General features: G+C 37.9%; 1 long non-coding RNA gene across 1 annotated transcript; it reads right to left on the reverse strand.

Moving 5' to 3' along the window:
* Positions 1 to 2,593: 2,593 nt before the first annotated feature.
* Positions 2,594 to 15,025, reverse strand: LOC142602697 (uncharacterized). The gene is made up of 5 exons (XR_012836460.1): positions 14,932 to 15,025; positions 10,830 to 10,970; positions 8,507 to 8,610; positions 5,546 to 5,682; positions 2,594 to 2,666 (listed from the first exon to the last, which is right to left on the reverse strand). It is a non-coding gene; the product is annotated as an uncharacterized LOC142602697 (long non-coding RNA).
* Between the last annotated feature and the right edge of the window lie 6,328 nt (positions 15,026 to 21,353).

Below are 21,353 nucleotides of genomic sequence, written 5' to 3' on the forward strand. Positions count from 1 at the left end.
CATACATACCATCTTGACCTCCCCTGATCTATTGTCCAGGTAATTTTCTTGAAGAGCATAGCAGAGGTGCTCAAGAATTTTTAAAGACTGGAGACATCACTGGGAGAATAACTGCAAATTACTTCAAGATATTGTCCTGGCCTTTTTTCTTGGAATGTCAGGAAACCTGAGAAATAATAATGTGGATGCAGTAAGAAGGTGATATTACAGCTTTCCACAAAGCTGAGCTTTCAGCCTTTCACAAGATAAATAAAAGTAGGTAAATCATTTGTTACACTGGTTTTACTGCAGGTCCATACCTTTGAGATTCCCCGATTTGCTGCAAAATTTTCTCTGAAGACTTCATTAAGTTCTGGCCATGGCACCAATTTGTCAGCAAAAGATAAAACACTTTGAGAATCCGTCCCAAAAGGTTAGTCCTTAGCACATTTGGGAAGGTCTGTTGCTGCTCATACTGACTTCTGAGCTCGGGGGCGGGGGGTGGGGGGGGTGGGGGTGAGGAAAGAACAGAATCATAGAAACATTTAGGTTGGAAAAGACCTTTAAGATCATCAAGTCCAACCGTTTAGAAGAAGGGAAAAAAACCCCAAACAAGTAGAGAGAAAATATGTGACTGGTGGCACGTAGAAGTTCTTTTCTGTCCAATTAAACAGAGCGCTCTCTCCCCACTTCAGTGTGAGTTTGCTTCTGTTCACCATGCTAGCAGGTAAAAGAAGGACAGAGATAGTAAAAAATATTACATGGATTAAATGGTCAGCTGCAGATTTATTTTTACTGTATAATTTTCTAGGTATAAGCATTGTCCAGAATGTGGGAGGAAGGTTTCTGTCTGTCCTGGTTTTGGCTGGGATAGAGTTAATTTTCTTCATAGTAGCTAGTATGGGGCTGTGTTTTGGATTTGTGCTGAAAACAGTGTTGATAACACAGGGATGTTTTTGTTACTGCTGAGCAGTGCTTACACAGAGCCAAGGCTTCTTCTGCTTCTCACCCCACCCCACCAGCGAGGAGGCTGGGGGAGCACAAGGAGTTGGGAGGGGACACAGCTGGGACAGCTGACCCCAACTGACCACAGGAATATCCTATACCATATGGCATCATGCTCAGCATATAAAGCTGAAGGGGAAGAAGAAGGAAAGGGGGGGATGTTGAAAGTGATGGCATTTGTCTTTTCAAGTAACCGTTACGTGTGATGGAACCCTGCTTTCCTGGGGATGGCTGAACACCTGCCTGCCGATGGGAAGTGGGGAATGAATTCCTGGTTTCACTTTGCTTGTATGCACAGCTTCTGCTTTACTTATTAAACTGTCTTTATTTCAACCTACGAGTTTTCTCACTTTTACTTTTCCGATTCTCTCCTTCATACCGCACGGGGGGACTGAGCAAGCAGCTGTGTGGTGCTTAGTTGCCGGCTGGGGTTAAACCACGACATTGCCATATAACACGTGACTTGGCCACCAAATACCTCAGCTCTCTCAAGCTAACCTATGAGCAATTGGAGTAGCATTCTGCAGGGTCTCTTTTTGAAAAAAACGTAATTCATAAACCTCCCCTTTCCCTTACCTTCAGACAATGTCTGTACTTGTTTCCTCAATGGTGATATGTACACAAGGCGTAGTAGAAATACAGACAGAACACATGCAGCAATGCATATGTTTTAAAAACTCTAGTCTTCATCTCCCTGATATACTAAAATGGAGGCTGATGGAAAACAAAGATGCTTTCCTGCATGGTGCAGGGTGCCACTGTGACAGCCGAGGTCAGGAGGAGAGAAGGCATGCAGAACATTTCAGGCTGAAGTCCAAAACAGAGATTTCAAGTTTATTGTGAGGACAGAAGAGCACTGTGCACTTGAATTTCGAGCTGTTGGCACTATAACTCTACCCAGTTAGTCAGAAGGTTAGGTTACAGCTAGAGCTCAGTTTGAAAGGAGATTTCAAACAGATTAAAAATTCCTGTTCATTACAAGCTCCTGAATTAAGTGAAACTCTCCGAAAGATTGGTTTCTTTCTGAATCCTGAATCATTCTTTAAATTATGATCAGAGGATATGGTCGTTTTGGATTCTAATTTAGAAACACATGTATGGGGTTTGTGCCAGTATTCCTAATGTCTGAAGTTACAGAACTGCCAATAGTTTGTCAAGAAAAACTCTCACTCTGGACTTATTTTAAAATAAAAAAATAGAATCAGAAAAAATCTGTCGGGGATAGTAGTAGTAGTAGTCCTATCTCCCAGACGAGAGATGTTTTGCAACCCTAGGAGCTCAAACGTAACTGCAAGATGACCTGCACTGTGTGCAAGAAATGTGAAGTTTCTCTGAAATGCCTCCTTCTATTTCCCCAAACTAATTAGCAAGAGCAGCCTTCCATGGCCTTGCAACAAGGCATAAGCTTTCTTGCTTTCTCATGGAAACACAGTGGTAGGAGTGGAGCCTTACAGCACAGCCCTCTTGAAATGAGGGCAGGATTGCCCTTTCGGTGTTGGGGTAACAGTAGGATCCTTTCTAGATCATGCTTTCTGCTAGGTGCTGCATGAAGTTCTCTGCAATGTTACACAAATGGACAGTACAAATAAAATTTATCATAGTTACAACGCTTTCAGGTTCGTTTCACCTGAGCAAGGTTTTGTTGGCTTGTCTTTATGTGTAGCATCATCTGCTGTTTCTACCTGCAGGAAATCAAAGGAAAAAAGTTTCTCTGCGTGGGATATACACTTTTTTTAAAAGATCTGTTGTATAAAAAACCCCTATGCTTTCTGGGTTGCTGGAGTTTCCTGAGGCAGACTTGTCATTGTTGATAATACATTAAGCACAATACATCAGCATGCCACAGAAAGAGATTTCCCGGGATCGGCTATGCCCTTTGTACAGCAGCAGGCAAGAATGACTAAGGTATAAGAGGGCATACTGTGGTGAAGCATTTTTATGAGTGAGGACTTCAAGGGCAGAGAAGACACATATAAAACTAAAGCCTTCTGCAAGCTATGATGAAGTTAGCATGAAAAGAAGTATAAAGGGGAAAGCAACCAAAGGCAAGTATAGAGAATAGGCACGTGTCCAAAAAATCGCCGGTACAACAGGGCTGGCTGCTGGGAAAACCCTGAGCGATCCAGAAGAAAGAAACCTTTTTTTTCATGTGATGGCACAACTGGCTGCAGAGATGGAGCTAGTTTGACATCCATGGGCTAAATCTGAAGAATTTATTGCAGAACAATCTGAGCAATATCTTGCATCCTGAAACTCAGTTTCATACAATTAAACCACAGCAGTTCAATGGCCAGGGACTGTAAGTGAAAAGAAAGGACAGAGTCAATTTGCCAGAAGCATGTATCCTGTGATAGATGTCCAAGTTATATGTAAACTGATTTATAAACTGGTTTCTTTGTAAATCAGCAGTATACAATACCTCCCCCCACTGCTGTCCTCCTTAGTTGTACTGTGCGTACCTGCACTTTCTACCTGATTTGATTTCCTCTCCTCTGTCCCCTCCTGCACGCTGTGGACCTTGCTAAGGTTGCAAAGGATCTTCAAAGTTACAAAATTGTCCCTGATATCATTGAGTTGTAGTGCTACTTTTTGATGAAACTCTACATGTAAGCTGAACTATTCCACTGTTTCTTGCCTGTTACAGCCAACTTTTCACAACAGAAATGGATGTATTTGATAAAACAAAAACCCCATGAAAATGAGAATCAGGCCTTTTCATACTCTCCTTTGCTTCAAGGGACACAGAAAAACTGGAAAAGCGTTGAGATGATAATGGAATTTTGCATTGCCTATAATTATTCTGCTAGCAGCAGACTGTCTGTTCAATAAACCAAAGACATGAGGATACAAACCCTTGCATGGGCAAATATGCCCAGATTCTTTGAATTTTTAAAGTTTGCACTCACAATTAACAAAATCTATTTAACTCATTCCTGGTGATTTTGGAAGGCTGACCAGAATGCCTTTATGTAACTTGTTCCAGGCAGCAAAGCTTCACGCATTCAGGGGTAATGAACACATCCTCTCCTCCTTTTCACATCTTTTACATCTTTACAAAATTACTTATCCCAGTATTGTTCTAATGAAATTTTAAAAGCATGTGTTTGCTCAGATCTTCAATACAGCAACGTCCCCTCAGTGATCCCTCCTTCTCCTCAGGTGGGTGTACATAACAAGGTGTTTCGAATTGCACCCAGATGGCCAAGGTCCAGTGAAGCCATTTCAAATGCCCAAAATTGCCAAGGTGTTTGTATAGTTCTTGACTAAGTGGAGCGCCATCCCTTTGCTTCAATTTAAGGGTGTAGGGTCTGCTATGGCAATCCAGTATCATCCATCAAATCACTTCGAGAAAGGTATTTGAGAACTAATCTGCATTTTACAGAGCAGCTGCAAAAAGGACCAGTGATGCTAAATCACAGATCAGCAAGCCATTAGTGTATCTAGCACACGCTTTTCTTAGATTTTTCTCCAAGACTAAAGGTTTTTTTTTGGTCATCTTTCTTGGCAGTACAGAGCAAAGAATGTCATTTTTGCATGAGTTAAAGAAATATTCCCTTTTGATTGATGGAAGCTGCTGCATAAGGAATTTAAGCAAATGGCAAATAAGAATTAACACAGGAGTTTTTATAAAAAATAAAGGATTGTGTTTGATTTCATATCCTTAAATAGCACTAATCAAAAGTATCTGGTGGCATAATCATCATCATCATCATCCCTGTGTGTGGTCCCCCACTGAAGCCTTGGATCAGTCATACCAATCGGGAACAGACAACTGCAGTTGAACATTATGCCCAAGACTTGTCCCCACTTCACTTCTGATGGCCTGTTTTCCTCTGTCGCTGCCGTCAGAATCTGAATGACATGGTTCATTGCAGATAGCACCTGAAAGGCCTTCCAAGGAGTGCACGTCTGCACGTGGAAAACAAAGCAGCTCAAAGTACGCTGACTTGCTCACATCACCAGAACTAATATAGAGGGGAAAAAAATCTCTGACCCAGCATTTCCTTTGCTGCATCTCTCTGTCACTCTGTGATGGGCGTGAATAGCAGGAGGTGACAGAGTGTTGCTTTCAAGCTTTAAAACTTAGCTCTGCAGAGGCTGCTTCCAACAGGTGTGTGAAATGAAGAAAGAATGAGGCTCTTTTCATATTGATAAATCCAGCCGAATCATGAGCATTCTTGGAAGTGTGTGAGGCTCTGATAAGAGTTTTATCAAGCATGTATTACATCAACTGGCTGCTACACCGGTCCTCTAATCAGCTGGTTTTCCTAGCAACAATACCTAGACAATAAGCTCACATCTATTGAGGAAGCACTTCACTGTCAGTGGAGATGCTGGTACAGTCATTCATGCTCGAGACCAGGTGCAAAGAGTGACAACCAGTCCCCAGGTTTAAATATGTTCAGATGCTGGGACAATTGAGGATCTTTTAAAAATCCCATTCCGTGCAAACTTTGGTTTTGCACATCTGAGAGTCTCTCCATCTTCACAAGAAATAATATGTATTCAATAAGTTCATTGGGGAGTCAATAGAAATAACTGTTAATAATTAAACTCAAACCTGTGAGAAATGTCATTTCCAGATGCCTTTTTTTAATACAACACAAGTTTGTAATTAAGTTTTAACAAGGTTTATTCAGCTTCGTAAGGACTTTGCATAAAAGCTTTAGTGGGAATGCAGAGGACAGAACTCCTGATCTGGAAAAGAGAAAAAGGCCCATGAATGTAGTTTCTTTTGTTAAAATGAGACTAAGTTTGCAATTTCCTGGATTAAACTGGGTCAGACTTTGAGAGACTGCAAAGATCTGAGAATACTAAGAGACTCTGAGCATTCAGTTTTTCATCACTGGCAATATTACGACCCCTGGGTAAGATTATTCTTTGTCTTGTACTCATACAAACAAGGACTAATTCCACTTAGGAAATGCAATAGCTTGATTTAAAGGGAATTATTTCTGACCATTGAAAGTGGTAAGAGAATATGTCTTGTACTGAAAATAAAAGCCAGCCCAGAATCTGCTCTGCCCATAGAACAGTAACATATACTGCAATCCATGTCTGTGCACCTCCACTGAAAGAAATCTGATGGGTTTTACTGAAGCTATTCTGGGATAATTGTATCTTTGTCCATTATAAATTCACATATATTTTTATAAGCAAAGCAAGGGTCCCACTGGCACCATCAGAAATAATCCTTTAAGAGATTTCCAAAGATACGTCTTGCTTAACTTCAACAGGGAGTTAACTAAACACTATACAGAAATTTTATTTTTCCTCATAAGCAACAATAGATCCCTGTAAATGTAAAGTAAGTAATGCACAATCAAATATGCTGGCATAAAAGTAGTTGTGCTCTCACTCCTATAAAAAGTAAATAAATGTTGCCAATAAAGACATGCCAACATGTAAGAATAAACCTTTTGTTTAAAAGCATATATAACCAAAGAACATTTTAGAAGCTTTTAAAAATTCAGTAAGACTCAGGTCTTTCTCAGTGATTGGATCACCAGAAGACTGGGGTGAATTCTGCATTTTCATGTATAGAGGCCACAAAATAATGAAAAAAGCTCAGTTTACTTGAAACTGGGTCCTATTCTTATTAAGTTGTCATAGAAAGAGAGTAGAAATAATTTGTCCTGGTCTGTCCTTTCCTTGCAACCCTATCCACTGTAACTAGCACTGGGGAAGACTTGTTTTCCCACCTAAATCCTGTGCTGCTTTTTGCTGTCTTGGGCTCCCTCCAGGAGGGTAGGGGACTTTCACAAGTCTCCTGAAATACTGCACCCTGGCTTCTTATGGGCTTACTCAGAGAACGTAAAGGCTAATGTGTTTGCACTTATCTGCCAAACAAATGAGTATTTTTTCACCTAAAAAGTGTTAAAACATTTCATTGCACTAGAAAGCTGTCATACGAAATTTATATGACAGCTGTTACAGTGGAAGTGTCACAGGAATTAACATATAGGAACATCTCAGTAGCCCATCTAAAGTGAGATTCTCTCCCTCAAAGCAGCCACAAACATTTCAAAAAGGAGGCAGGCAGCAATCAGGATAAGGGCTAAAAATGAGCAAAAACCTTTGGATCCATATACAAACCTTCCCAGAGACCATGGGAGTCCAGATTTCCAGTACAATCCTCTTTGTGTGCTAACGCTAGGACCAGGGCAGTCATGCACAGAGGACATTTCCTCCTTGCGTACATCCTCACGCATACAAATTTTCTGTACTTTACACTAAGCATACTTTACAAGGTAACTAAGGGCTTGTGGATCCCTCCTTTACAGAACAGTAAACTTGCATGTGATACACTCCAGTCGTTCCAAGTCACCAAAATGTTTGAAATGCAATGCTCCTTACAGCTGGGCTTGTTCTAGGAGATAACCGACTACCTCACAGAAGTCTTGCCCTTTTTCTGAAGACTTTTTTAAACAGGCAAATCTGGCTGGGGCAATGCATGTGCAGAACAAGAAAGACCAGCATCATCGCTTGCAAATGAGAATACAGGGCAGAAAGGTGCTTCTGCACCTTAAATTTAACTGAACAAAATGCAAGTTTAAGTTGTCTCTCTTACAGTTAGACTGTTACATGATACATTCTTCCAAGGTGTCTGTTTATACCAAGTTTGAATTTTCAGTATCAGGATTTAATTCTGGAATGTACTTATACTTGCCATGTAATGAAAATGGCTTGTATCTGTGAAAGTATAAGAAGAAGTATGTATACTGTGTAATACCTATATAGATTTGCCAAATCACCTGAAGGATGTTTATTAGTAGAAAAAGGTGGATGTATTACCTTTGGTAGAGAGTTCGTTAACTTACAAGTTAAGCAACAGTTGTTCCAGAAAATCAAACAAGTTCCATGGCTGATTCCTCCAATTTTTGACCATCTGCATCATTCTGGAATATTCATATAAAAATGACATATTTGAAAAGTTGTGTGGTTTGGTTTTTTTTTTAACAGAAACATTTAATTCTCATTCACAGTTTGCTGTGAACAAAAACTTCAACACTTCTAAGAAATTATAAAAGAAAGTGGTGAGCACATAAGGTTCTTGCTACATCTGTTAAGGAGCAGAAAAAAAAACAGAGAACCCTAGAAATCTGGGGAGAGGAATAGGAAAATTGGAGGAAAGGGTTGTATCCCCTGGACAAGTACATATGTGACTGTGAGGCACAAACACTTATTCCAATAAAGCTCAGGGTGCCTTATAATGACATAATAAGTAAAGCATGGGCTATACCTTCCTAGCAAAAAGTTTCAGAAAACTCCACTGAATGTTTTTCTCCGTAAAGACTTTTTTCAGGTTCTCTAGGCAAAGAGAATGATCTAAGCTAATATATCTCACTGCCACTAACAGGGAGTGTAACACGCTGCTTGGCCTGCAGTGCATTAATAGTATCTGGTATCCAACTGATATGAGGCAACTCATATTTCTCAGATGATAGAAGCCTGTGGCTCAATTGTGAGATTCCAGATTAAAAGATTTACAGAGCATATAATCATTATAATACTCTCTTACCTAGATTCCAGGGCTTCCTCCATGGCTTCAGGGACAGTATTTCTGTCTCTGGTATTAATTGATAGTATGTTCACTGATTTGAGGTGTGAAAAGTTCTTGTTGCCCTATTTAGCAAAGACAGATCTTAGATATTTTAGAAAACAGTAATATATGGTTGCTTGGTAAAGGATATGTTGATTTATTAAACTAATTTTTGTAGGAGGCCTATGTATAATGATTTATCTATTATTAATACTTATAAGAGTGACTGTTGGGCTCTGGACCATTTCTTTTCTGCCTGGGTATTCTTTGCAGTGCTAAAATCTGATAATGTATTATATGTTAATCTACCTTGTGAGCTTTTCTGAAATAATCTAGCCCAGTTGGTTTTGACCTTTTTCAATTTGCAAACCTCTAAATGTTTTCCAGGAAGATTAAGAACCCTCTCTGCACTCTGAATTTAAGCTAATAGCTAGTAGCTTTGTATCCCATTGTTACTTTTCAGGTATTGCTTGGAAATGATCCCTTTGCAGTGGTTGCAGGCCAGAGGTTGAAAACGACATGTAATTTTATGGCCAAAGCCACAACTAGAGTAACTTCGCATAATTCCACTGATTTCAAAGGAAAAATCCTTCGATAGTATCACTTAGAATAATGGCTAGTTTATTGGACATTAGTGGAGGAACTTCCCCTGGCTTTAGTCCTCCTCTATAGCTTTCATTGTGAATAAGATTGAGCTCCATTTCAATGTAATTATATATCCTCTGGGAAATATTCCTTACTTACTACCCAGACTAGAACACATTGAAGAGCCCAAGAGGAAGCTTAAAATTTTTTTACATGGAAAAACTCATCAGAAAATTCTTAAAATTGTATTTTATGCTTGGTCTCTGATGTATCCTAGATGTCTAATTTTTAAGACAGCTCTTCAGTCAACACCTTTTATCTCAATGGTGCAGTGTAACATATGCACAACTATAATGTAAGTTATACAGTTAATAACATAAATTTTGCTTGGCTTCTCCGATCAAGTAGTTCTGCTGTTAAAGTCTTGATCTTGTTAAAGTCTTATCAATGTCTCTGAATAGAGTTATGCTGTTTTACACCAGATGATCATATACCCGTTTATTTTAAGATGCTTGAGGTTCCTCATGAGTGGAAAGGAAATAATGTTGCTGTTTCTTCTGAAAAAGAAAAGCTCACATAGGAAGGTAGATATTAAGAAAAGTAACAATTAGGTCTGAAATGTTAATAACTGGATATCTTTTCTGAAGATAGTTAAAAGTATTTACATTTTAAAAGACAAGAAAATCTCTGAAAAATTAGAGAAAAACGGAAAATTGTCTTTTATGCTGTTACTGCCTAGCTCACTTTGCAGCTCCATCACATGACAACGAATAACTAAAGAAAACTGTTATTATGCAAACCACTCAGCACAAAAGGGTATTACATATCTTGTACAAAAGGGGATTTCTTTAAAAAGCACAGCACATGCAGTGTTTAGGGTTTGCAGTTGAAATTCATGGCCTTGCTTGCCAATATTATCATGCAGCTGGGTATTATGCTATTGCTTTACTCTGAGGGGAAAAAAATCACAATAAAGATATTCAAATGGGTTCGTATTAAACTGTTGTATTCTCTTATGTTGCAATATCAGTCTTAATGATTTTTGGCATCTCTTCTCTAGCACAAAGGTCACAATAAACACTAGCCGTACAGACTTTGATTGCAAACAGAAAATGTCAAAAATGCACATCTTTTGATTTAAAAAAACATCACTGGAAAATAGTGTTAGGCATTATTTCAGTGTTTAAAATTGAGACATTTGATAGGATTGATACAAGTATCTTTCTCTTATTTAACAGCTATGAGACAGAAGTCCATCTTTCTGAAGAGGATTCTTCTGAGAGAATCTCTTCTATTGGTGCTGTAAAACAAAGGTTTATTATTTTAATTTTAATTCTAACTCACTTTTTTTATCTTTCCAGAAACTCTCTCCTATTTAAATAAAAGCAAAATCAGCTGACCCAAAACATTCCTGGTGAGTAAAAGATTAATGTAGTCTCAGAAATCTTGAGCTCTTTATGAGCTCTCACTATTCAAACAATAATGTGGACGAGTAAATTACATTAGTCTTTACAGGGTTGGGTGCTTCCTGCCTCTTCTGTATACAACCTTAGTTGTATGACTATTTTGAACCACCTTACTTAACATCAGTGATTTTTCTAAAATTGTTTTACAGGAATGTTTTGTAGAAAACAGTAACAAGTCAAATAGTTTCAGAGGAACAGCTTAAACTTTTTTTTCATTTTGCATATGTCATGTTCCTTTCTCTGGCTTTTACATCCATCCATCCATCTCTGGGTATCTCCAGCTGTGTTTCCAAGTCCTTATTTCTGGTTTTGTTTTCTGTTTGTCTCCGAGTTGCCTGAGCACTGCCATCACAAAGGGCTGAAAGATATGCACTCTGTGGTGATTTTATGTACTGAAAAACAAAGGAATGGCACAAAATGAACATTTTTCTACAAAAAGAAAAAGAAAAGGCTATGGAATTGTTCCTTGGCATGGATTAGCACAGAAGCCAGTCTCAGACGCTGAACACTGTGTGGCATCCAAACACTAAAGTCAGACTAGCTGTGGCTGTACAATAAAGTTAGCAATAAAAAAAGAGAGATTTGGAAAGCTGTATGGCAATGGACATACAATTTGAACATACCTTCACTTCCTTTACATAAATTGAAAGTACAAGAGATGCCACAGAATACTGTCCCAATCTCACTTGCTTATACATAACTCTTCTTTGTGCTACCTGTTCATTTAATTATAAAGAAACAAATTACTACCTTCTTATTCCAAATTTTTAATTACTTGTCAGGTATCAGCTATGTTAGGAAAAGTAGTGGTGAAAAAAAACTAATCCCAATTGATGTATTTAAACGTATACCAAGATCAGCACTGAGACAGATGTTAGCATTTGTGTACCATTTTGGTCCTAACGTGTACATATACCATCATTTACTACACATGATTAAGCATTCTGATTTTCTTTCTTCTACCCCTTCCTCCACCATAAGTTATTAAAAAATATAGTTCCAAACTTATGTGTCAAACATAGATCAAGAATAGATATGTGCATTTTGTGGTCATCAGCGTGTCTGGTTCTTATGCTCTCCACATCACTGCAACTTAATTAACCGAGGCTCTAGCTTTCAGATACTGAAGGAAGCAGATCTATGAGATCAGCAACACAGCTCTGTAGGTAAAGTAGTATTTCCCAAAACAGTTTGTGCAGCAACAGGACGCAATGACATAGCCCTTTTAAAAGAAGAGGCACGCATTATTATCCCCATTTTATTGAAGGAAAGATTTGGTCACAGATGCTTGAAGAAGTTCAAAGTTTAACGCAGATCCTTGCACTGCCATAGCTGCTGCACCACCATGTGGAAAGTTTGCACTGCTCCAATGATTTTGATGACTGAAAAGTTTTCTCTGTTTGGAAGAAGATTAGGAGATGAGCCATCCTGACAGTTTTGTTTACGGGCTTTAGTGTAATGTCAAAGTACGTATCTATCCCTAGTGGCTCAGGATCCTCCTGGGGAAATACTGCTTTGCTAAGCTTCATGTTGCTCTGCTTCCATTGTGCTACTCATAGGATTAGAAGAGCAGGACTTTTGACCAAGAGGGGAACTGGTTGGAAAGCTGTGTTTCCATTCTGAGGGGAGTTCTGATGCACTGAAATCTGCTTTCTTTCACTGAGGGAAAAGTCTGAAACTTCATCACTTCTTTTAACAAGAGTATCCTAAAAATTAGAGTCAAAGTAACTGAAAAGCTTCATTTGACTGTTCAAATGATATAATTCTATGCAAACAGTGGAACTACATAATTTATGGTGCCCTGATACTATTTGTACCTGTAATAGTCTCGCAAAATTAACTTTCCCTTTGAATTCACATAAACATTTCTTAACATTATGCTGTACATCTTAAGCAATAACATCAGAAAGTCAAGCTTTGACTTTGTACTAGTGGCACTAGGACAAGTGGTAGTACCAGCCACTTTGGACAAGAGTAACTTGTAGCAGCTCATGAGCATAATTACACATCTTCTCTTGGATTACTGAGTCATCTCCAAAATATTTATCAAACAATCACCTTCAGGATTAATATTTTGGTTGTGATACAACACCTTCCTCCTCATGCTCAACATTCCCAGTTCACTCTACTTAACTATTGGCCCATCCACATTTCCTGAAGGAGAGAAGGAACAGATCTACTGGGGGTTGTGCTTCCTCTGCCCTGTACACCACTGTGTATGTTACAAGCTTCTGAACTTGTGACATTGGCAATGCTGTGTAGAACATCCTATGAGACTAGCTGGACAATCTGGTATAAATACTAGTTTACTCATGCTTCCATTGAAGTATGATAAGTTTTTTCCCCATAGCAGATTTAAAAAAAAAAAAAAAAATTCTTGATTTTTCTGGAATAACCAGAAAAACAATAGAAAATGAAGAAAATGCACTAAATGAGACATAGTAATTGCTGGCTGTGATTAATTAGTAATTACAAGCCCACCCACACTCATAGCCTCAATTGCTAGTAATTTACTTGCATGAATTCAATAAAAGTAGAGAAATTTCAAACTACCTTAATCATTATTATTTTAATTGACAGATGAGCTTCTCGTTGTCATTACTTCCAAAAATTTACATTTCTTAAACTGAGAAGGGACACAGTAGGATGATGTTATTCGGATTGATAAGAAACCAGAAATCTAATCAAAACCGTGTAGCCAATACACAAAATATTTAGTCTTCATTGCCCATGTTTTGCTTTCAGGCTCCCAAATGAGTTGCTCTGTTTTACCTGGCTGTAGCAAAGGAGAGGATTTATCGCTACGTTTTCAAGCATTCTTCAGTTCTAGTGACAGGAAGCCAGTCAGGCCCTATGGGGAACTCTTGACCGTTTGCAAAGCCATAGAGTGATGGCTTTCTAAAGTATTAAGTCACAGAGGCTTAATGGCGTTAGGGTCCTGGATATCCCTGACAGAAGCTAAGTGAGCTGCTCGTATTCCACTGCAAGACTTGCACTGTCTCATTGTGATGCCATATGCTCTTACTGCTCCCCTTTAAAATGGATCTGCCTGACTTATTTTCTGCCTCAAAATACCATTCAAAAACTTCTTCAGATCTTCTAGGCCATGTTATTAAAAAATCTTACATATCCTCTGTTAATTGTTGTAAGATCTACTGAAATGTGAGGGTCAATTCTTACAAAACAGTATTTGCATTTACTGTACCACAACCTAAAGTTGACCATAAGCTTAAAACCAGGGCACATAAGTGAACTGCATAGTTTTTCCTTCAGTTAAACCATCAGTATGGCTTTAGAATGAGGTTTAAAAATAGCACTATCTAAAAAAATAACAATGTTATGAATCACCACTTCTTATAAGACCTTTAGAGGTTCTCCCTTTTCCTGTTTCTAAATCCTTTGTCTTTGCATTAAAAATTTCTCAGATAGGAAAACAATTGATTTACACGGACAAAAGCAGCTTTTCTCAGTTTTCGGTTCAGCTTCCTCTGAGATCTCATTGACCTCCAAAGTTCAACTTCTTCCAAGAAAGTTTTGGTTGGGATTAATAGCCTTCAGCATCAAATCATGGAGTACTATAGACAATAGTAGTGCTTTAACTAAGGCTGTATCAGCATTTCCACATACAGTTATTTTCAGAGATTTATAGCTTGGCTACAAAAATATAGTTTTATGCTGAAACTTGGCAAAAAACCTCAGTCTGGGAGTGATTTTACTTTTTATTTTGAGAAATCTGCACAACTCTGTGGGTGTTTTTAGACTAAAATTCTGAACAAGACCTTGAATTGCTATCTACATCCCATTGGTGCCCTGGAGAAATCCCAGCTTGACTTTAAGAGTGCAGACCCACTTCTGATAAGTTATGGAAAGGCAATGTAAAAGGGTATTTTAAAAATGGTTATTCCCTATGTTAAACATTCTCACATTGGATCTAGTCACTGCTTCTCTGGAAGACATTTTAGTCTGAATTATATTTTTCAGAAAATTTTAGCCAGCCAGCCAAACACGTGAGACCAACAAAACGCTCTGCAGTAACAGAGGGGTCTGAATTTTTCTGTTAGCATCTTCATGCAGAGTAACTGAGGAGCCTGCTGGCCCTTCAGTAGCTGGAAATGCTGATGGATTGAGGGATGAAAACCCTGTATGGAGGAGGCCCAAGAAAAGCTGAGGTTTGGGGCAGCTGTGGCTTCCTGCTTCTTCAGGACCCATGACAGTTCCCCGGTGGCTGGGGCTGAGTGCCAGGAGGGACAGGAGAGGGACAGGAGGAGGCAGGCACCTTTCTCTCCAGCGTTCTGAAATAAAATCTTCACTAAAACTAGAGATGCTTAGGTCAAAACTAGCAGAAGTACTTACATGCTCTGCTTTGCACAAGCCCCTTCAGAAGAGGTTTGGAGGCACCATCTGAAGGCAAAGTTGACAGAGAGATGCCATGGAGTTTCCAGTTTCCTTTGCAGGGAATTCCTGTAAAGGGATGACTTGGTCCCCAGTCATTGTCCCTGGATATAGGAATAGAAACGTGACACAACTTGCAAACATGTTCAAGGCTACAGGCTACAAAAGTAATTGCTTCAAAGGACAATGTACTCAGCTAAGACGATGACCCAGTGCAATATAATGGTTCCCATTTCTTTCCACAACAGAAATTTGAACAAACTGGAGACAATATCCTGCCCCCAACTCCCCCCAAACTGGTGACCAGAACTAAAAATGTCCTGTCAGTCTTTCCTCATGAGTATAGGACAATTCCTAATGCCTGTGTCCAGCAGCAGGAGCACTATTTCAATTAGCCAATAAAAATAATATCTTTTCTTATCAATCACTTGCCATATGAAGGAAAAGGCCAAGACACCCTCTAGACACACCCCTTGTTTCAGACATGCCAGTGACTACTACAGTTGCTCCTGCAATCCAGACAGATCACCCTTAAATTCATTCTGTTCTGTTTTCAAGCAGAAATATATTGGTCCCCAAAACAGCAAGGCAACATCCTCTGAAAACGAGGCACTGGTAACCATACAGAATCGACGGTGCCGCATCTGAGTAGGAAATACCAACCTTCATATCTTTGGGAGTGCTCCATTTGAATCTGATCCAGAAATCTTTTTTGGGAGCAGCTCATTATAACAAGACAATTTCAGTCCAAACTCTGAAACTTCTTTTGAAGGCATAATGGCAGGGGAACCTCACAGGCGGGATTAGAAGTAAGATAATGAGGTAGCTTTGCAGATGTCTAAAGAAGCTCTTTCCAAATGTAAGGAATGGCATGGGATAAAGCTTGAAACTGAGCAACTGAAAATCTAAGAAGTAGATGGAGGAGGCTGGCATCATGGGCTAATCAGTGAAAGAAGTGATTTCTTGATCCTGAATGAGAGATGATAGGTAGGATGAGGTGAAGCTATGAATGGCTTTGAAAGTGAAGACAAGCTGCTTATATCTGATAGAAAAGGAGTGTTATATTTGACAGTCAAAGTGATGGGCTAGGAAAATGATCTCTGCAGTGCTATGCTGTATAGAATCGTGCTGGCAAAATTGCATTTGTCAAAAGCAGAGGAATGGATATTGCAGTAATCAACAGAGCTTGGTAATAATTTACATATATATTAATTCTTGCATAATAATAATCACTGAATAAGTTCTATAACTCACTTCCATAAAGAAAATTATTTTTTACAATCTTTTTGAAACTTACACTGAAGCATGTCACATAGAAAAGTGGGCATATTTGTTAGATATTTCTAATAAGATTGTTTCACATCAGCATTTTCACTGCAACATTCTTGTAAAATTTCTACTTTTATAAAAGAAAAAATTACACACTTAGCTAAAAATCCTTTTTACATGCATCTTCTTTTTTATTTGTTTGCTTTTGGCTAAAGCTTGTCATTTAAATACAGTACCTGAGGGCATTCAATGCTCAAATTACGGCAATGACATAATGTCTTAGCTGGTGGTCTTGGTTTATTCCTCTCTGGGCTCTGAGAGCAGGAGAGAGGTTGTCCATTACAACTTGGAGACGACTCTGGAAAGTCAGTATGCTGGATAACACAGACATCAAGTCACTAAACATACCACCTCCTAGACATACAGATTTAACAGTATTTCACTTTGTTTGGAACAGTATTATGTTATAGTGGTTCTGGCTGTAATACATAAGAAATTCTTTTTATTCCCTATTGTATCATATCCTTCATTTCCCCCATGCATAGACTGACTGCTGCATACACATTCTTCCAGGGCAAGGCTTTCCTATTAATAGACAACTTGGCTTCACACGCTGAGATGAACGAACAAGGTTTCGAGTGCCTGCCTAATTTAAGCGGACCATATGTCATAAGCTATAGTATCCTGTCAGCAGAGAATAAAATAAAGCAAGACTGAGAGGAAAAATAGCTTCCTAGCATTAGCTGACCTCTCAGACTCAAATTTTCAAAGATGTTTATTTAACTGTGCTCAGAACTATTTACTTATTCTGTGCATCACGTGAAGTTATGCACATTTCTAATGTATTCTTAATGGGGGTGCTGTCTCAGGAATAGAACTTCTGAGCATTACCACAACACAAATAATAAAGTACTGATCTTTTTTTTTTTTTTTTTTCTTTTTCTTTCTTCCCCTGGAACTGCCTTCAAACTGATGCCAGCTTCACATTTTTCTGCTTTGGCTTTCCAACTTGTAAAAACTGGAATACAGTTGTTTACTATTTATTTAGTGTCCTGTGATTGTAGGATATTGCAAACTTTCCTTTGCTAATGTAGAATACATTAGTGGATGAATGTTTTTTTAAAGCAAATTATATTAATTACTATTATTGTTTGACCAGCCCATCTCTGCTGCACAGTTGAAAGAAATGTGCTCTTTCAGACTCTTTGAGTGGTTATATAATCAGCATTCCTCACAAATATTTGACTCATTAGAGCTAGCAATCACATTTTCCTGGCAAGTTGTCCACTGCTGGGTGCAGACAGAGTCAGAAAACTAGAAAATGTAAAAATCAGCATTTTCATTTACTTCCTCCCACTCATCCTTTGCATTTCTACTGTATTTTTTCCTTCTTTGCTTTGTCTTTCTCTAAATATCTCTTGAAAAGTAACATTGCCAGATCATTTTGTTCAGGATAGGGAATGGATAAGACCATGGCCGGCTGACAGCCATACGTGCTTGCACTTTGTTAGGCTTTTAGGATGTGCCATTCTCTACTTCCAGTATAAGTCCAACTTCCATGCCCCTTATGATCCAAATTGGCATTGTCAGAGGTTTATGTTGGTATGAAAAAGAGAGAAGGAAGAAATTTCATATCTAACATCGCTTACAACTTTATTGTTTTCTTCTTACACTACTTGTGACCAAAAGCAGCAGAATAAAGGATTTGGTGTCTCAAATGAAACAGAAAAATACTTGGAGAAGAAAATCTTTGGAGAGAAAAATTTGTTGGGAATGAGGAGGAATTTTATGTGCATACTTCAACCGGTGATCATTTGCTGCCTTATGAATCTCTAACACTGAAAATTGCCTGCAGTTCAGATACTCAAAAAGCAGAAATTAATAAAATTTAACAAATAAAAATTACATGTGGGGAAAAATATCTTTCCAAACAATTATTCACATTTGCAAATACCATAGTTACTCCTCGCCTTTCTTTTCTGATTAATTTAGTTAGTAACATAGACTCAAAGGTGATGTCTAAAGTTAAAAGAGAACAACAGCTATGGCAATAGGGAATAAGGCTGATTTTAATCAACAGTAAAAGTTTTGCAATACAAAGCTGTCTGATGTGGCACACTGTCCTAGAGGAAACAATCCATGGCCCCAGTCCCATAAACCCTTTGGTGCATTATGCCCGTGGGAGATGTCTGTGAAGACCAAACCCATATCTGTGTAGTATCTAAGAGGAAGAAGAAAATTTGAAACATCATCTTTGATGGCAAATTAGAAAGGTCTGACAATCCTGCCATGTTTCACAGTAATGCATCACCCTAATGCAATTATCTCTGAAGTTCTGGCCATTTGGCTGTTTGGCAACCCACCAAAAAGGCAGACTCGCTATATTCCAAGCAGAGTTAAGGGGCAGCAGTCCGACACTTCACAGGCATATTAATCTGTGGCATGTACGTATAGGTTCACCTGCATATGCACCATCAATGCTGTGTATTTGGGCCACACTGTCCTTAGTTTTTGCAAAAAGGAAGCTAGGTATTTTGGTATTTCAGTTTTAAAATGTCAAGAAAAAGACTTTTTGTTTTATATTTTTTCTTTTACTTAGACTAGTGGAGATGTAATTTAAGGAACCATGTTGGCACATGTCATTGACAACATTTTAGAAGTTTCCTTAGGAGTGTAGCAAACAAGGGCCTGGAGTTGCACTGCAAGGTTGCACTGCTGAATTTGCTTCAGCTTGCTCAATGCAAAAGAAAAACTGAAAAGTCAGGCTTTAACTAACTGTGTGTTCCCTTTGAAGAAAGAATTGTGATTGTTGGCAGAGGAAGGAAGGACTTAGGACAAAACAAGGGAAGGAAGAAGTTGTTTTTTTCTTTTGACCAGCCAGCTCCTTAATTTTCACTGCCAAGATTATAACTCCAATTTAAAAGATAAACATAAATCTATTTATATATTATTTAAATTTAATTTAAATTACAGAAAATGACATGTCTTTTGGGTTGAAATCTTTGAGTATTCAGAGAAGGGAAAATGAGGGAAATATGCATGAGGCAAAGGTCATTTTGATGTCAACAGAAAATAGCCCCAGTCAGAAAGAAAAAAGTTTCTGTTCATATTTAACATATTTTTAACTCAGTAGATATTTATTTCCTTTTTAATGTTATCTCTTATTACAGAGATATGGTCAGAGATCTAAAAATACTTAGGTCTAGAACTTAGGTGTTTCAATCTCTAAATATTTAAACGTATGAAAAAATGTATCCTTGAAAATCAAAAGTGAAGGAGGCCTCCCTTTAGTCCTTCTCAAATAATTTATTTTGCATATAACAAGGATGAAAAGATGTCAAAATAAAGGAATTATCCTCAGAAATTTGTTAATTGCCCCAATTATTTAATGTAACATCCCTTAAGAGTCATGATGATAGTATAAAGGTTGATGCCATGAGCTAAGTGGTAAGGATTTTTCTGCAGCACCACTTATTGTCACAGCTATTATGAACAAATTTTGAATATATCAATACTATTTTCTAATGCCCAGCTGAAAGATATGCATACTTGTTTAATTAACAAAAAAGAAATTTGACAGGGACAACCTGTTACAAAACTTAGCCACTTAACTATAACTTGTTTAAAAAAAAACCTATTTATGCAACCTTCCCAGAAGAAATGAAGGGAAAAAAATGTTTGCAAACATTAAAAAAGAAAATCATTTGCATTACTTTTTTTGTTGTCCCATTGTAGGTACAAGTCTAACCACAAAGAAAAGAAGAATTCAGATTTTTGCATAAACAGCCTCTAAAGCAATAGAGCCCTCTATGAGATTCCAAGAATCACTTTTAAACTGAAAATGGAAAGAATCCACTTCTGCAAAATATGTCCTTCATACAGCAAGACTGCTAGAACAGAAACTTTATGATAGGGACACAGTGTGGGAACACAGTTTAAAAAATTTAATTCTTAAACAAATTTAAGAATTTAAATAGCAAATTTAGCTAAAGGTAGAAGATCAACAGTAAGGAGGCTATTTAACTTAGTTTCCATTGACATAATGTCTTACATTTATTGGAAGAATAATACCTTCTATGCATTAGGTTAAAATTCAACTTTTGATTTTTTTTTACTACATACTTACAGTACTGATTCTAAAACAAATCTTTTCTCTGCCACTAGCAAACATAGGTGGAGTAATGTGTTCATGCCTAGAAATATAATGTGGAAAAAATTGTAAAAATAAAGAGTGAACTTCAGAAAATGAAGCAGTAGTTCAAAGAAAATAAAACTCAAGCAGCCAGACTTTACCTTTAAAAATTTTGGGATTTTGTTAGATTACATCCAACAGAATAACATATTCAACCAGATTTTGGAGCAAGCTGTAGATTCAATATGTAGGCTAAAAAATATGTATGACTATAAAGGTAGTTCAAAAAGTTACATATAACAGTATCACCATAAACATTAAGGTGTCCCATTCTCATAACCAAGGTGCAAGTAGGAAAGAAAAAGTGTCAGTCATTTCAGTCTTCGTTTCAGTTGCCAAATAGCTTCAGCTACAAGTTCTTTGAATGGGGACTGAGGGTGCTCAGCACTCCTCAGAAATTAGCCCTTAACCTGGACTAAAAAAACAGAGCTGCAAACATCTGAACAGGCTTTTCTTCAGTTCGACCAAATTTCCTAATGCCAATCATCTTCATTTTAAAAATCTGGAAATTACTATGATCATCAAAAAGTAAGACACTCTGGTTTTACAGGGTGAAAAACTTTACAGGACCTCTCTTCCTAATGGATGATGAAAGACAACGCAACAATGCATGTTTAGTGTAGTGTTTTCCTTGTTTCTCAATATGATAACTGCATTTTACGTAGCTGGAAAAGCTGTGCTACTACTTCAGTGAATGGTGCTAAGTGTGATTCTGAAGCAAGAATAAGCACTTATACTTCTAGGGAGTTTCCCCTCTAGATCCAGAGGACAGTACCCTCACAAAGCAGAAAGGGACTAATGTCAATATTCATTTGGTTTATGGTCTGTCTGGAAAAAGATCACCTAAGTGTGGGATCTGAGATTTATCATGCAGTATTTCATTTTTGGTGGGAAAGAAACAGCCTTACCCAATAAATAAAGA

This window comes from Balearica regulorum, chromosome 8 (genome assembly GCF_011004875.1).
Source record: "Balearica regulorum gibbericeps isolate bBalReg1 chromosome 8, bBalReg1.pri, whole genome shotgun sequence".
Taxonomy (NCBI): Eukaryota; Metazoa; Chordata; class Aves; order Gruiformes; family Gruidae; genus Balearica; species Balearica regulorum.